At 36.9% G+C, this 17,438-nt stretch overlaps 1 protein-coding gene across 1 annotated transcript in view; it reads right to left on the bottom strand.

Moving 5' to 3' along the window:
- tnca (tenascin Ca) overlaps positions 1-16,376 on the bottom strand; it is a 327,362-nt gene extending 310,986 nt beyond the window's left edge. Inside the window, exon 1 of the mRNA XM_073951876.1 lies at positions 16,042-16,376. The gene's annotated coding sequence lies outside the window, so the exon portion shown is untranslated. The remainder of the gene's footprint in view (positions 1-16,041) is intronic.
- Between the last annotated feature and the right edge of the window lie 1,062 nt (positions 16,377-17,438).

Consider the following 17,438-nt stretch of genomic DNA (forward strand, 5'->3'; position numbering starts at 1 on the left):
TAACCTCAAGCCAATGCCTTACTAGAAAAATATGCAAAAATACAGATGCTTTTTAAAAATTCTCAATTGTGACTATTGACCTTATTGTACAATGCGGAAGTGCGCCTGTTTTCGCGACTGTCTTAGAACTTCCGATTCAGTCGCCTATGGGAGAAATGACTAGGAATAATAAACGGCAGAAAATGGCCAAACTACTTGCTCTACAAACAAATGTTTGCATGACTACACTGACCAAGTAGCATAATATAATAAGAAAATATTAAATTGCAACATCAAGCAGCGTAACGAGCAGTTGTTAACGTCAAAAAATGAATGGAAGTGAATGTGACCGGAAGTCGCGAGACAAAAAGATTCAAATGGCAGCGCCCGCTCGACAGCTGAGAATAAGGTGAATACAGCCTGATCTCATGAGAAAACGTAAGTATTTTATGTTTTGCCAGTTTAGTGGCTAATTCGTATGAATTCGTACGAGTTCAGTCGTACAAAATGGTACGATTTTAAAAAGGAGGCGTGGCACCTGACCCCACCCCTAACCCAACCGTCATTGGGGGATAAGCAAGTCGTACTAAATTGTACGAATTAGATTGTACGAATTCATACGAATTAGCCACTAAATGAAAAAGTTACGAATTGCCGTGAGATTGTGTTGGACTATACTACTACTAAAACTACTAATAATTATAATAAACAAATAAATAAACAAATAAATAAGGCATCACAGTGGCGCAGTGGGTAGCATGATTGCCTCAGCAAGAAGGTCGCTGGTTCGAGCCTTGGCTGGGTCATTTGGCGTTTTGTGTGGAGTTTGCATGTTCTCTGCAAGTTGGATTTCCTCTAGGTGCTCTGGTTTCCCCCACAGTCCAAAGACATGCACTATAGGGGAATTGAGTAGGATAAATTGTCCATAGTGTATGTGTGAATGAGTGTATGGGTGTTTCCCAGTGATGGGATGCAGCTGGAAGGACATCCGCTTCGTAAAACATTTGCAGGAAAATATGGCGGTTCATTCCGCTGTGGTGACCCCAGATTAACTAAGGGACTAAGGCAAAAAAAAAAATGAACGAGGGAATGAATGAAAACATCTGGCAGGTTTCATAAGTATTACTCAATATACAATACATTTAGATCAAGTAATATTCTGTAATATTTACTATTATGTTATATACATCTGTAATATTTACTATTTTTATATTTGTTAAAAGGTAATACTGCTTACAAATTAGATTTAAACACGTGTACTTTAGTGTACTTGCAAAGTATCAGACCAATGTTTAATTTAATTTAATTTGAGTCGTTTTTAATACTATTGTCTTTTGCTATTTATGTATTTGTTTAGAGGTAATAATGTTTAAAAATTTGAAAAAAGCTAAAACAGTGAGAACTTTTGTGTATACTTCCAGTGTTAGTATCGACCTAGATTTTATTTATTTTTTTATTTTGAGAATTTTTAATACTATAATTTTTTTTTCTTTACTATTTTCACATTTGTTAAAAGGTAATGCCACTTAAAAATGAATTAAAAACAGCTAGGACATTTGTGTATACTTGCAAAGTGTTAGAACCAGACCATGATTTTATTGTAGTATTTTTCAATAGTATAATATGCAAATATTCTGAATGCATTGCAACAAATAGTAAAAAAAAAAAAAAAAAAAAAAAGAGAGAGAGAGAGAGAGGACATTCAAAATATTTAAACAGTTAAAGCCAGAATTATTAGCCCCCCCTTTGATTTTTCTTTTTTCTTAAATATACGAATGATGTTTAACAGAGCAAGGACATTTTTACAGAATGTCTGATTATATGTTTTACTTCTGGAGAAAGTCTTATTTGTTTTATTTTGGCTAGAATTAAAACAGTTTTAATTTTTAAAAAAAAAACATTTTAAGGTCAATATTATTAGCCCCCTTATATATTTTTTTCGATAGTCTACAGAACAAACCATCTTAATACAATAACTTGTCTAATTTCTTTTTCTTATAATGCACAGAGTTTTGAGGTAAGGGATGTTTTCATTTGCCATTCACTGACAGTCGGACAGGTTCAAACGGAACGAAAGCGGAATAAAACAGTCTCCTCATAAAAGCCAACTCATAAATTCATGCATTCATTCATTTTCTTGTCGGCTTAGTCTCTTTATTAATCTGGGGTCGCCACAGCGGAATAAACCACCAACTTATCCAGCATGTTTTTGCGCAGCGGATGCCCTTTCAGTCGCAACCCATCTCTGGGAAACATCCACACACTCATTCATACACACACTCATACATTACGGACAATTTAGCTTACCCAATTCACCTGTACTGCATGTGTTTGGACTGTGGGGGAAACCAGAGCACCCGGAGGAAACCCACGAGAACGCAGGGAGAACATGCAAACTCCACACAAGAAACCCCAACTGAGCCGAGCCGAGGTTCAAACCACTGACCTTCTTGCTGTGAGGTGACAGCACTACCTACTGCGCCACTGCATCGCCCAACTCATAAATATGAAAACATATGATTTGATTCGCGCCTTCTGATTGGTTCTCAGGATATAGTGGCTATTGCTGTCAAAGGCAGGTGGCGTTTAGCAGCTTTTGCCAACAAAACTTATTTCTGAATGTGCTAACGTTGGAATTTAGACTATTTAAAGCAAATCTATTTGTTTATGGTGTAGTACATGCCTAAAGCATTGACTCAATGTCAGTAGCTCATTTTTGACGGAAGTGGCGCTTAGATTTTTTTTGCATCTGAACTCTTCTATTATTGTCATCAAGGCAAAGAAAAAATAAATTATTTATTAGAAATGATTTATTAAACTATTATGCTTAGAAATTTGTTTAAAAATATCTGCTCTCTGTTAAACAGAAATTGGGGGAAAATATACAGGGGGGCAAATAATTGTGACTTCAACTGTATGAGTTTTGTTTAAAAATTGTAAAAAAAAATGTATAGCTGCTTTTAACCCCCCTCCCCCCCCCCCTCCCCCACAAACACACACACAGGAAAAAAATACTGTGAATATTTTCTCACTTTCACAGAAAAATAAATAAATAAATCACAAGAGGCCTATCATTTTGAGATATTTTTGTCATCAGCTGTTAGAAACTGCCAATATTTTGTGCATATTTATATGTATAGCATAATTACTGATGAGTTTGTGCAAACTGTTCTAAATGCATTGCAACAAATAGTCAAATATAGAGAGAGGATCTTCAGAATATATCACACCATGTCTTGCTTAAAAAGTCATTAGACTGACATTAGACACTGTGTTTTCAGATGCAGGAAAAAGAAGATAATTTGAGTAGCGTGGGATGAATTTCACCAGATTGCGGCACGTAAATCACATCGGCTCTCTCTTTTTTCAGCAAACAAAATGATGGCGCAATACGACAAAACAAACACTTTAGGATAACTTTTTTGTCTTTTCAAACAGAATGCCTGATTGTCTGTAAAGACGCACCGACTGGTCTCTCAGTTCGAGAACTTGGGCTCTTTGATTCATGAAAATGTTGAGAGTGTGTTCAGGGACAGTGCAGCTTTTGCGTTTGGTTCTCTGTGTGATTTCCAGGGAAGCTCGGGGCAATGTTTCTCCTTCCACAGCAGGAAACAGAAGCTGGAGCTGAAACTTGCCTGAGGGTTTTGCCGGATCATCCAGTAAACCCACTGCTGGATTTCACTCCTTTCCTCTGGACTTGATGTGGAACTGGTGTCAGACTGTCTGTTTTTCCCTTTGAATGCATATTGTAGAGCACATTTTACATGCACGCGGGCTTTCTCTTTGTGACTCACACTACAGACGACGAGCTTTGAATCTGTGGGAAATGACTAGTTCTGGTTGTGGAAGAAGCAAACAGACACTCATGAGATTTTTATGACTGAATCAACAAGTGCAAGCGATTGAAAAGAGATCCAATGAAAAGAGATCCAAAGAAGTCAAAATTGTTAGTCTTCCTGTGATTTTTTTGGTACTTTTTCAAATATTTCCCAAGTGATGATTAACAGAGCAAGGAATGCGTTTTGCGCGATTCGCTCGAGTTGGAAAATCTGAACTTCAGCGGACATTTGTGCCGTGTTAACCAATTAGGAGCTTTCTCTTGACGTGATTATAGCATAGTGGTTGTTGTTGGTGTCCCGAGGAGAAATCCTCTTGCCGACACCATACAACAGTTCATCAAACTGGGCTCGGCTTAGTCAGAAACACAGCTGCAAGCTTCCATCATCCAGGTACAGTTTCCGGAGAAGTTGATGAACTCACAGAGCTGGGTGCACCTCTGAAAGAATCAAGGGGACTCTGATATGCGGCCAAAAAAGTCTTTGCTGTTTTTTAGAGTTCCAAAAGCACATAAACACAGCTATTATCTCCATAAAATCCATGTTAGCCATTTAGCAATAAAGCCAGGGTCCCCAGGCAGACAGAAGCCCTGCTCATGCTGCGTCTGGTTGGAAAGAAGCATAAGACATCCCTTGGACTGAAGATTCCAAGTGATGAAGCGTTTAAGGTGTAATTTTGTCCCATTCTTCCTGCAAACAACTCTTAAGTTGGGCAACAGTATGGGGTCTTCGCCACACTTTCTCTATTGGAGACAGGTCGGGACTGCAGGCAGGCCAGTCAAGAACCTGTATCCTCTTCCTCTGCATGTGGTTTTTCATTGTCTTGTTAAATACGCATGGGTGTCTCTGAAAAAGAAGGCAGCATATTGTGCAGCAAAATCTCTGTGTACTTTTCAGCATCATTGGTGCCATCACAGTAGTGCAAGTTACCTTTGCCAAGGGCATCGACACAAGCCAATACCATCACAGTCCCTGGCTTTTGGACTTGTTGCTGGTAACAGTCTGGATGATCCATTTCTTCTTTGGTCCAGAGCACATGGCATCCATTTCTTCCAAAAATACCTAAAAAATACTGCTTCATCTGACTACAGTACACGTCTCCACTGTGTGATGGTCTATCCCAGATGCCTCTGAGCTCAGAAAAGTCAATGACGCTTCTAGACACTGTTAACATAGGGCTTCCTTTTGGTACAGTACAGTCTTAACTGGGATTTGTGGATGTAACTACGTATTGTGGTTCTTGACAAAGGTTTGCCAAAGTAGTTCTAAAGCCTGGTTTATACTTCTGCGTCAGGTGACCGGCGTGACCCACGGGGCATGCAACGCGCATAGCTGTGCATTTATACTTCTGCGCGCTGTCTCTGTTGGTCTGAATTAACACTTCCGAAACGCTAGTTGGCAGTGAGGTGTAAATGTTCCACTGTGTCGAGTTTCTTCTCTGCTGTTTTGATTTTCCTGAACACTTCCTGGATGTACAAGTGGCTTAAACTCGCTCATTTTGAGGCAGGAACCGGCAGACGTGCAACGACTTTAACTATGAGGTAAACACAAAACAAAACTTTCCATCCGGAGCTCCTTCCCGGGACTCCACACTTGTAAACAATCGCTCCATTGGGCTCGCGCCATTCGTGCGGCTTTCTGTCCCGCCCAGACTCGTCAGCACTACCAAGCCGACCAATCACAGAGCTTGCGCTACGCGTTGTTGCGACATGTAGTTACAAATTTTGAGAGGTGCACGTCAGCGACGCCGACGGCCACGGTGAAGGACTATGCGTCAGTGCTGTAGCATACGCCGGTGTTTGACGCAGAAGTATAAATCAGCCTTAAGCCCATGTGGTGATATCGCTAATGAATGAGGATTCTTGGTTGTTCAGCTTAGGCTTGCGCTCTTGTCCTTTAAGCACTGAAATCCTGCCAGATATCTTAAATCTTTTAATAGTGTTCTGCACTGTTAAAGGCGAAATATTCAAATGTCTTACTATCTTTCTTTGAGGAACAATATTTTTAAACATTTTAAAGTTTTTCTCACATATTTGTATGCAAACTGGCGATCCCCGGCCCATCTTTGGTCCTGAAGAATTTAATTATAAATGAGAATCTTTGCAGCAAATTTACTGCATGTGTGTGAGTTTTGTCAAGACAGCAACCATTCATTTGTGTTGTCTTTTACTTTCATTTGTTGTCATTCATTTATTCTTCATTTAAATATTTCACTTAATCATATGATCACTAGTCATTTATATAATTATATCGTTTTATAGATTATTAGTTAATGATTTGTTTATTATTATTATTATTATTATTGATTATTATTATTAGTCATTTGATTATGTTTTTATAACTTAGCTTTATTATTTTCCTATAATTATTGCTTTATTATTATTTTCATTTTCCCATATTGTTATAATTTTATGACTGTGTGGATTCAAGCGACACTTGAGAATGTCTCCATTTCAAGGTCTGTATCGTCTCTGGACAATGTTGTGAAGCAGTAATTTTCCACTGCTGTTGCTTGTGGTATAATAACACTTGTTGGATTTATCCTGGTCAGATGAAGTACAAGCATTGAATCATATGCAACTAAGATTATTCAATAAACTCTGCTCTTTTAGCGACGCAGTGGGGCAGTAGGTAATGCTGTCGCCTCAAGAAGGCCGCTGGTTTGAGCCTCGGATGGGTCAGTTGGCATTTCTGTGTGGAGTTTGCATGCTCTCCCTGCGTGGGTTTCCTCCGGGTGCTCCAGTTTCCACCACAGTCCAAACACATGCAGTACAGGTGAATTGGGTAGGCTAAATTGTCCGTAGTGTATGAGTGTGAATGAGTGTGTGTGGATGTTTCCCAGTGATGGGTTGTGGCTGGAAGGGCACCCACTGCGTAAAAACATGCTGGATAATTTGGTGGATTATGTCGCTGTGGCAACCCCGGATTAATAAAGGGACAAAACGAAAATAAAATGTTCTTTCTTTATCATCAGTACTTTGTCTACTGTTATTGCTCCTTTCTGGTTTTCTCAGTCAACTTCTATGCTGATAGGAGACTGTTCATTCAGCTGAATACTGGTTAACAGGTTTGGGTATTGGAAACTCTGCCGACTTGTTGTCCAGATACCTGGAGAAACTGACATTTTCTGACAATATCTGGTGTCCGAGGCTTGACCTTATTTATCTGGCATGGAGATGGTGATCTAAAACATATAAAGGACTAGACCTTTCTTGATGCAGCTTTTGAAGCATATCATAATTACATCACCTGTTGGCATCACCTTTTTCAAATCACATCATTATTTAACCACACTGTAAAAAATAAACGTTATTTTACAGGTTATAGTCTGTTTTCTTTCTTTTTCTTTTTTTTTTTACAGAATTTTCCAGTTTTTTTCATTATACAGTGAAATGTTTGTTGCTTTACTGACTTGTTCTGTAATAAAAAATTCTCACATTAAATGTACAGCTTGAAATTTGGTATAACGTTATTTTTCTGCTGAAAGAAAATTTCATGTATTTTTAAAGAGTAACACCTAATTTCACATAAATATTTATAGATTATTCCTGTAAAAGTAGGGAAACAAAAATTCTAATTTATTTTGGGGGGGTTTTCACCTTTATTTTTAATAGGACAGTAGAGAGAATTGACAGGAAAGCATGGGGAGCAGAGAGAGGGGAAGGATCGGCACAGGATCACGAGGCGGAATCGAGCCTAGGTCGCCGCGAGCACCGGATTGCATTTGTTGACGCACTAACCACTACACCAGTGGCGCCGACATCAAATTGTTTTTAGTGTAGATAGTAAACATATGAAGATTAACCTGAGGTTAATCTTAGTCAAATAATAGCTTATTGTTTTTTAGGCTGCATATAATGCATGCACTGTAAACTATCAAATGTTTATTTTAATACTCTAACAATGTTGCTATGCGAACTGTGTTGATCACCAGTGATCTAGGGGGTGCGGATCGCTGGAAAACTACACAAGTTACTTTAACAAACTACAACTCCCAGCATGCACCTCGCACACCCGGGTTCCTAATTCTAACTGATTACACACAGTCAGAAGATCGGTATGGATTGATTTCAAGGACTGTAAACTCAGCACACACAGACACATCGTTTCTTAGTCTTAAACTGTTTAGTGAGCATTACGGCATGGTTTCCCCTCGCCTCACTGTGTTTGACTCTTTTAATTTATTTTGTTTGCCGCCTTTACGCTTGGGATTATCTGTATCCACCAGTTTGTTCCATTTTGAGCCTTTAATTGCAAGATCATTCTGTTAATAAACTGCTATTTGATCCTCAACTTGTTGAGCAGGAGTCCTCACATGACACTAACCTTGTTTAGTTAAACAATGAGCAAATGTGTTATTTGTAAAAAAAAAAAAAAAAAAAAAGGAAAAAAAAGGGAAAAAAAGCAATAAAAATTTGATAGAAAACAGTTTTGTATTTTCTTTTTTTTAAAATTAACCTACATATCGTTAAAGTGTTTTTAAAACTATATTATAGTTTATAGTTATATTTACAGTGTTTTATGACAACATCAATTATTTGTACCTAAGCTTTTCTTCAGTCATTCTTTAAGTTTTTTCCAGTTTTAAAAGTGTTAAAAATTGAAAATTTCATGGAATATTTAGAGCTTTCATATACAATTATATAAATTAATCTGTATAATTACGTTAATAAACTGCATAATTACAGTAATAATCCTTATAATCACATTAATTAATCTGTATAATAGTAATAACCTGCATAATTACAGTAATTATCCTTATAATCACAATAATTAATCTGTATAATTGCAGTAATAATCCTTATAAATCACATTAATCATCTGTATAATTACATTAATAAAATATATATTTACAGTAATAATTTGTAAAATGACAGTAATAATCTGTGTAATTGAAGTAATAATTAGTAAAATGGCAATTATAACATGTAAAATTACAGTTAAAATCTGTAACATGACAGTAATAACTGGTAATTATGGATCAAGAATTTCCTTCATCATCTTTTCGGCTTAGTCCCTTTATTAATCCGGGGTCGCCATGGCAGAATGAACCGCAAATTTATCCAGCACGTTTTTACACAGCAGATGCCCTGCCAGCCGCATCCCATCTCTGGGAAACATCCACAAACTCTCATTCACACACACTCAAATGGACAATTTAGCTTACCTGTACCGCATGTCTTTGGACTGAGGTGGAAACCAGAGCACCCGGGGGAAACCCACACGAATGCAGGGAGAAGATGCAAACTCCACAAAGAAACACCAACTGAGCAGAGGATCGAACCAGCGAGCCAATGACCTTCTTGCTGTGAGGCACTGCTTCACCTGGAACAACAAATTACTGTTTGTTTTTTACAGATTTTTTACATTTTTGATTCTGACAGTTTTTTTTTTTTTTTACGGTAATTTTATGGCGCCCCTGCTGCCAGAAAAGTACAGTTTCTTTACGTTTTTTTTTTCTCTTTGCAGTGCAATTTACCTGATTTCTAGCCCTTCTCCTGTCCCAACTTTTATGGAATGTGTTGCAGGTCTGAATGACAGGAAAGACTGAATATTTAAATGAGATGAAGTTAACCAGACAAAACATGAAATATTTGTGTATTTAGAACTCACTACTTCATATTTATTTTATTTACTTTTTCCATACTGTTCCAACTTTTTCTGATTTGAGGTTGTATTTACTTGGTATCTTTTTTTATTATTATTTTTAGAGTACTAATAGCAAAGCTAAAACCATGTGCAAAATGATCCTGCTCATCTGAAAGGATTCCAAAACAATGCTCATTATTGCAATCAACTGACATCCATTTCTGCTCCCGCTGACGTCTTTTCTTGTTTTCAGTCAAACTCGTTTAAAGCCATTGCACTTTGAATCACATTTCTGCAAATCACCATTACAGAGAGTTTCCATTGTAGAGTTTCGTATTCTCATTTTAATTTTAATGAGCACTCAATGAGACAAAGCCAAGCGTATAGAAGATATCATTATTTCAGGCCTCATGTTAGTAACACTGATTAGCTCTCTGTGTTCGATGATGTTTTGTCTATTGGCCCTATTAAATAAGATTTAATACCTTCTAGGGGTTATAAGACTTTTAAATGAATCCTCAAATGCTTGAGCGTGTTTTATAATGAATAAGAAGCCGTTATGCTTTCTTGTAGCTATTTATGTTTATGATACACCATTAGTCATCTTTGTGCACTTTAAAGCTGCGTTACCGGTTGTTCTTTTGTTAGTTGGGTTAAGGATAGATCAAGAAAGATGACACAATGTTTATGTGCTCATCATGACTTGTTTTTCAGTTTAAGCGCAGGAAAGAGCAGCTGATTTTGAAAAGTGCAGACTAAACTCGACGTCAGCATTCCTATAATTGTACGTACTTTGAAAAACAGCTCATTTTTTATAACTAAACAGATTTACAGAGGATGCCGCAGTGACTTTGTCTATAGTGCTGTGTTTACACATTGGCTTTGTATGGAGTTATTTCAGCATTCTTACATAATTCAAAAGATGTCAGATCTGATATTTCACATTTACATTTAGCAGACCCTTTTATCGACTTACAAATGAGGACAAGGAAGCAATTTACACAATTATAAGAGCAACAATGAATAAGTGCTATAGGCAAGTTTCAGGTATGTAAAGTGCAAGAAGCAAAACATTAGTATTTATTTATTTTATTTTATTTTTTTTGTAGTACAGTTAGCAATGGAGCCAGAGAGGGAATTGCAGATTAGGAAGTGAATTGGAGACTAAATAGTTGAGTTTTTAGTCGTTTCTTGAAGACAGCGAGTGACTCTGCCGTTCTGATGCAGTTAGGGAGTTTATTCAACCAACTGGGCAGATTGAATGCGAGAGTTCGAGAAAGTGATTTCTTCCCTCTTTGGGATGGAACCACGAGGCGACGTTTATTTACAGAACGCAAGTTTCAGGAGGTCACATAAATCTGCAAAAGTGAGAGCAGATAAGAAGCAAAGCCAGAAGCCGCTTTGTAAGCAAACATCAGAGCTTTGAATTTGAGGCGAGCAGCAACTGGCAGCCAGTGCAAACGGATGAGCAGCGGAGTGACATGTGCTCTTTTAGGTTCATTAAAGACCACTCGTGCTGCTGCGTTCTGAAGCAGCTGAAGAGGTTTGATAGAGTTAGCTGGAAGCCCGGCTAGTAGAGAGTTGCAATAGTCCAGTCTGGAGAGAACAAGAACTTGAACAAGGAGTTGAGCTGCATGTTCAGATAGGAAGGGTCGGACCTTTCTGATGTTATAAAGTGCGAATCTGCAAGATCGAGCAGTTCTAGAAATGTGGTCAGAGAAGTTTAGTTGGTCATCAATCGTTACTCCAAGGCTTTTCACCAATGAGTTTGAGTAAATCTCTGTCAGTTCATTCCTACACTGTAAAAAAATGCAGGGTTCCACACAATTCGTTCATGTTAGCCCACCACCAGTGTTGGGTAAGTTAGTTTTACAAAAAGTAATTGATTACAAATTACTGATGATTACTACTGGAAAATTGTAATTTGATTACATTACAGTAGAAGTCCATCTATTATCCCAATAACGAAACTAACAGCATGGTCAAAGGTAAAATGCACGTGTAATGGATGTGCTTCTGCGTTGTGTTTGTTGGTTTAAATAAAAGGATCCATACAGCAATGCAGGCGAACTTGACTTTATTCTTGTATCTCTCTGTTTTAAAAAAGCATAGGTAACAGACATCCGTCTAATAAACCTTCACAGCACAGCAATGTCTGTCTGTCGGACGGCATCTCACAAAGTGACATCATGGGCAAAATAACCATGTTGAAAATAAATAAAAACTACATGAAATTTTGATTTGTAACATGCCTGTATCAAAAAGTATATGTAACAGACATCAGTCCAATAAACCTTCACAGCACAGCAATGTCTGTTGATCAGTACACAATTTTAAAACTCATTTGCTCTAATTTTTAAAGGAAATGCAGAAATGCTACATAAACCTTCTCAAAAATAACTATAAAATGTCAACCCGATTTAATTAAATCCCTAAAGCACATTTTACATATAACATAGAATTTATATGTGACGAAAAAAATAAACAAAATAATAAAATAAACAAATGCTGAATTTAATTTGGATTAGCTATTGCGCTCATTAAACTCAACTTATATGACACCTTCCACACTCAATTATGATCAAAATACATTTCCCTCTTAATAATGATACAATATTTAACCTTATTGACAATACTGAATAATCTAAACATCCATATTAATGTAATGATATTGGTATTTATGAGAGGAGCTGAAAAATGCACCAGTCTGTCGGACGCCATCTCACAAAGTGAGTGCGCACCGGCAACTATGTCAGTTATCATCTCGCGCCTATGCGATCATACTCACTTATATATACAGTTGAGGTCAGAATTATTAGCCCCCTTATGATTTTTTTTTCTTTTCTTTAAATATTTCCGAAATGATGTTTGACAGAGCAAGGAAATTTTCACAGTATGTCTGATAATATTTTTTCTTCTGGAGAAAGTCTTATTTGTTTTATTTCGGCAAGAATAAAAACAGTTTTGAATATTTTAAAAACAATTTTTGGGACAATATTAGCCCCTTTAAGCTATATTTTTATTCGATAGTCTACAGAACAAACCATCGTTATAGAATAATTTGGAAAAAAAATGTCACTTTAAGCTGTATAGAAGTGTCTTGTAAAAAATATCTAGTAAAATATTATTTACTGTCATCATGTCAAAGAGAAAATAAATCAGTTATTAGAAATAGGTTTCTAAAACTATTATGCTTAGAAATGTGCTGAAACAATCTTCCCTCCATTAAACAGAAATTGGGGAAAAAAATAAACAGGGGCGCTAATAATTCAGGGGGGCTAATTATTCTAACTTCAACTGTATATAGACTCCCTCCAGTATATTAATAGCAAAAAATAAATAAATACATTAATCAATAAATAAAAAATGTCCAGATACAGATAGAGGTGCAAAAGAGTTGAGTTAATTGAATAGTAAACTTGCTGTCAGTTTTGTAGGTTAATTCCTTGGTTATATTGTCATTGTAAAAGTTTCTAAACTTTCTAAAGTCGTGTTTTCATTTATTTTGAATATGTAATTATTTTTAGTTCATTTTATGTTATTTGCGTTTGTATTATTTGGATGTCTTGTTTAAATTGTATATTCGCTGTTGTTTAAAAAAAAAAAACAATTTAAGAAAAAAAATCTCTGTACAGACAAAAAAAATCATACTCACTTATAAATATCTATATTATTTTTCAGATGGATGTAAAGAGAACATTATCCAAATATGACCGAGTTTGGACATGCCTGATCTAGTGCAACCACACACACCACACATGTAAGCCTTTTCTAGTGCTTCTGAAAAGAATTTAATTATTTATTAGAATTTATTTATATTAGTTTTTATTTTTTTTAGCTCTGAATTGAATCTGACATTTCCTGGACCACTAACACCTCCAGCCTGGTCAAGAAGGCTCACCAGTGCCTATTTTACTTAAGGCAACTTAAGATGAACCAGCTTTCATCAGCCGTATAGGTGAACTTCTACAGCTGCACTATAGAAAGCATCCTGACCAACTGCTTCACAGTCTGGTATGGAAGCTGCTCTGTTGCTGAGTGTAAGGCACCCGGAGAAAAACCAGGAGACTGAGGAACAGCTCCTTCCCCAGAGTATGTGCGCAAGTCTGCTCTGAGGTTAGGGAAGGACTCAACATTATAAAACCGACTTTATGAGTTATAAAGCAGCTGTTTCCTTGAAAAAGACATGATAGTGTCAATAAAAAAAAATTATACATTTAATTTTAATCTTTATTTTATACATGTAGCTTACTCATATTTGTATTTCAAGAGTTCCCACTTAGATATGCTTGGCACTTATAGCAGGTTTGGCATGCTGTCCCGGGAGAGAACCCTGAGCTCGGAGATATTTGAGCCCAGGGCTCCCGCCCGGTCTAGAAGCATATCAGGAGAACCGAGATCAGGTAGGTCTCGATTGCTCCCCCTTTAGAAGGGGAGAAAAAGGAGGAGATGGGGTGGAAGGGGGGATTCTTCCAAAATGAAGATAGTGCAATGAGGAGAAAGTGATCCATTTATACTAAGCTAGGATCATTCTGATTGGATTATTACTGATTACGGATGAGTGGCCAGCGGTGCACAATCATATCACGTGCTCCTCTCGAAATTAGTTTATGAAACTTCACTTATATATTTTTTCATTTCAAGGTTTGGATATTTATGAGCATTAACTTAAATAGATTCTAATAGTTTTAAACATTACAGTGTGTTACTGTTTAAATAAACCTTCACATAGAGGTAAAGTTGGTTTTATATTCACACATTCAGACTTTCCCCTTAATATAATTTCAAAAAGTACTATTTACTAACTCTAAATAGCCAAATCATATTAGCAGCCAATGACTATCAAAGTACAACATTGTTCACATTCAGGCCTGGCCCTAACCAGTTTGGCACCCCAGGCAAGACTTCAGGTGGCGCCCCGTCACATCGCAAGAAATTCCACTGCTAGTGTACAGTCATAAGAAACTAAATAGCTTTTTGATCGACTACTACAAGCTGGGAAAACGTCAGATAAATATGCCAATGCAATGTTAACGTTATCGCTGAATAGATCTAATATTTACACATTTGCTTGAGGAAGGAATGATGGGGTAGTTACATTACTATTACTATTTCCCATAACATCCATGCCCTTCCATAACATTAGCTGACGTTAAAACTAACAGATAGCACTATTTAGCTATCTAGTTAGCTATTTAGCTAACTAGATTTATTGATTAGCAATCTGTCAGCGCTGGGATGTAAAAAATATGGGACAACAACTAGCTTCAAATGATAGAATACATAGCAAACAATAGAAATACTGACAATAAAATAAAAGGTTTGGCCTATTAAAATAAATGGCCTATACAGAAATTAAATAAAGCTATAAAATCTATTTCACTTTTAATTGTATTTGCATATTGATTAAAGTTACTATAGTTATTTGATGAAGAGCAGCAAATAAATCTCTCATTGTGTTTTGTTTGATAACAGAGGTGTTAATGTAAGAATGCACAGATCTATAATAAAGCATTCAACTACTTTAGTAGCTGTGCTCATTTCAGAGAAAATTAGATGTGTTTAAAATAAACATGCAGGACGGAGCAAAAAAACAAATAAAAAATAAGAAAACGAAGAAAAATAAGCACTTTTCTGACGATCCCCTTTTTGAAAGCTCCGCTCTGTGCTAGCTCTCCTGGCTAAACGCAGATTGTGAGGGCTCAAACGGAGCAGAGCTCGTAATGCCGAGCGAAAAAAAGAAAAAGACAGCTGTAAAACATAACCAGCTTTGTGTTTTTTGTAGGAAACACGCTTTAGATCTTTTTAGGGTTAGATGTTTTTAAATTATTGCTGTCTATCACTGAATGTGTCAGGAATATCGAAAACAAAACCAACATAACCGCGCTCATTTCTGGCGCCCCCCTGGATGTACAGTGCCCTTAGCATTTGCCTACACTGCTTATGCCACGAGCCAGCCCTGTTCACAGTCAAATAAACAGTGTTAATGTTGTTTTCAAGTCATACTTGCATGCTAATTCCGATCGAATATTCAAAGTAACATGGTAAACAATAGAGAGACTTTTAAATGGACGAATGTGCAGATATAAAACCAAATTTACCTTTATTATAACCTTCAATGTAAAATACTAAATTGGAAATGATATTTTAATATAGTGAGCCGTGAACTGAAGTGGGCCAGTCTAAGGCTTGAAACTCCAAGACTGAAAAGGAGTCCCACTCCGGCCCTGCTAAGGAGTCAATACTTTTGACTTTTTAAAATTTTGACACATTAGTAAAGGTGCACTGAAGGATCTAGTTATCATCACACTCATTAAGATCTGTTATAGATATTAGTGTCTTCAGATAACAGGAACAGTAAGGGTGAAACGTCCAGTACTGTGTGTATTTGTGTCAAGAGATATACAGCCATATAAGAGGAAATCTAATAATTCATTTTATTGTAAATGGCACCTTTCAAGACACCCAAGGTCGCCTTACAATAAGCATCAACAGCCCTACTAAGACAAATTAAACAATACTAAAACAATCATTGACCAAACAGGTTAAAACACAATAGCGAATTTAAAAGAACATAACAAAAAACATAATAAAAAATTGTTATAGAAAAGCCTAAAAATTCTGTGAGATGTTTTACCTTGACATGTGACAGAAGCTTCTCCCGGCGGATCTCACCAGCATGTAGAGTTCACTGGAAGTGTCTTGGTGAGCCTCGGGCTCGTATTGAACTGAATGTAGCTGGAGCGGATGAGTGAAGTTGGCTGCGCTCTCGTCTGTCTTCCAGCATACAAACACAAGAGCTGCTTCCTCAAGCACAAGCTTAACATCTTCAAACCAGAGAAACGTTTCAAAAGTGCCAACTTTAGTGTGTCATTTCATAACAAGTGTGTTTAAAATTAAAGATGCTGTATGTAAGCTTGACACCCACAATGTTGAACTTCAGCTGTGTTTGTGTGGGTCAGTGTCCTGATTACTGTCAGCTGAGCCAGGAGTGATTGGAGCAATGACTTCTGGGAGTTGTAGTTCAGTTCAGTGGCAAAATTGTAGTTTTGTAGTTGAAGATCGCTGGTGATTATAAGTGTTTGCAGTGGTGGAACGAGTACTAAAAAAAAATCACACTTAAGTAAAGGTGCCATTACTTGTCTACAAAATGTAGTGCAAGTAGAGTTAAAGTGTTTGTTGCTAATATTACTTAAAGTATGAGTAAAAAGTAGAGCTTTCAAAGGTATTCAAGAGTAGTGAGTGTTACGTTGCTAAAAGCTGCTGTGTTTACTTTTAATTTGTGGATGTGTGTAGCTGTCGTGATCACTAGCGATCAAACCACCAGAGGTCGCTGGTAAACACTCACTCTCATAGAACTACAAATCTGCTTGTTAATAAACTACATATTCAGTCATTCTACACACACACACCTGCTTCCTCATTTAGACTGATTACACTCTCACCACCTGAGGATTGTCAGACTGATTACACACACTATTTAAGCAGCACACACACACACACTCATTCACATTGCCGAGTCTTGTTATCTGTAAAGTAGCACTACAACGCGTTTTCCTAGTCTTGTTTTCCTGTGTTTTGACCTTAGCCTAGTGGTGGACAAAGCGAGGCTTCGTGAAACACTGAAACTATCGAAGCAAATGTGTCAAAGCTTCGAAACGTTTCGAAGCACCACTCTACGGTGACACCTAGTGGTCATTTTATTTGTATTTCACTGAAACAGCTTCAGCAAAGAACAGTTGAGCAAATTGAGGTATCAAACCTCACTTTGTAGAGTTGAATCATCGAATGGTTTAGTCGAGCGGTTAGAGTTTGTGACTACCATGCGAGAATAATGGGGTCGAATCCAGACTGACACAATTGTGTTGAAATGCTTTAATACCAGTTGGTAATGCTTTGTTCTTGTATCGTTTTGTTTCAGGGTTACTCTGACATACGAATAAACACCTTGTAAATAAATTTGTATTGTTTTGTTCATAAAACAGGGTTGTTGCTAGATCAGATACGGTTGTGGCCAGAAGTTAACAATAAGTA

Source organism: Danio rerio, chromosome 5 (genome assembly GCF_049306965.1).
Source record: "Danio rerio strain Tuebingen ecotype United States chromosome 5, GRCz12tu, whole genome shotgun sequence".
NCBI classification, from domain to species: Eukaryota; Metazoa; Chordata; class Actinopteri; order Cypriniformes; family Danionidae; genus Danio; species Danio rerio.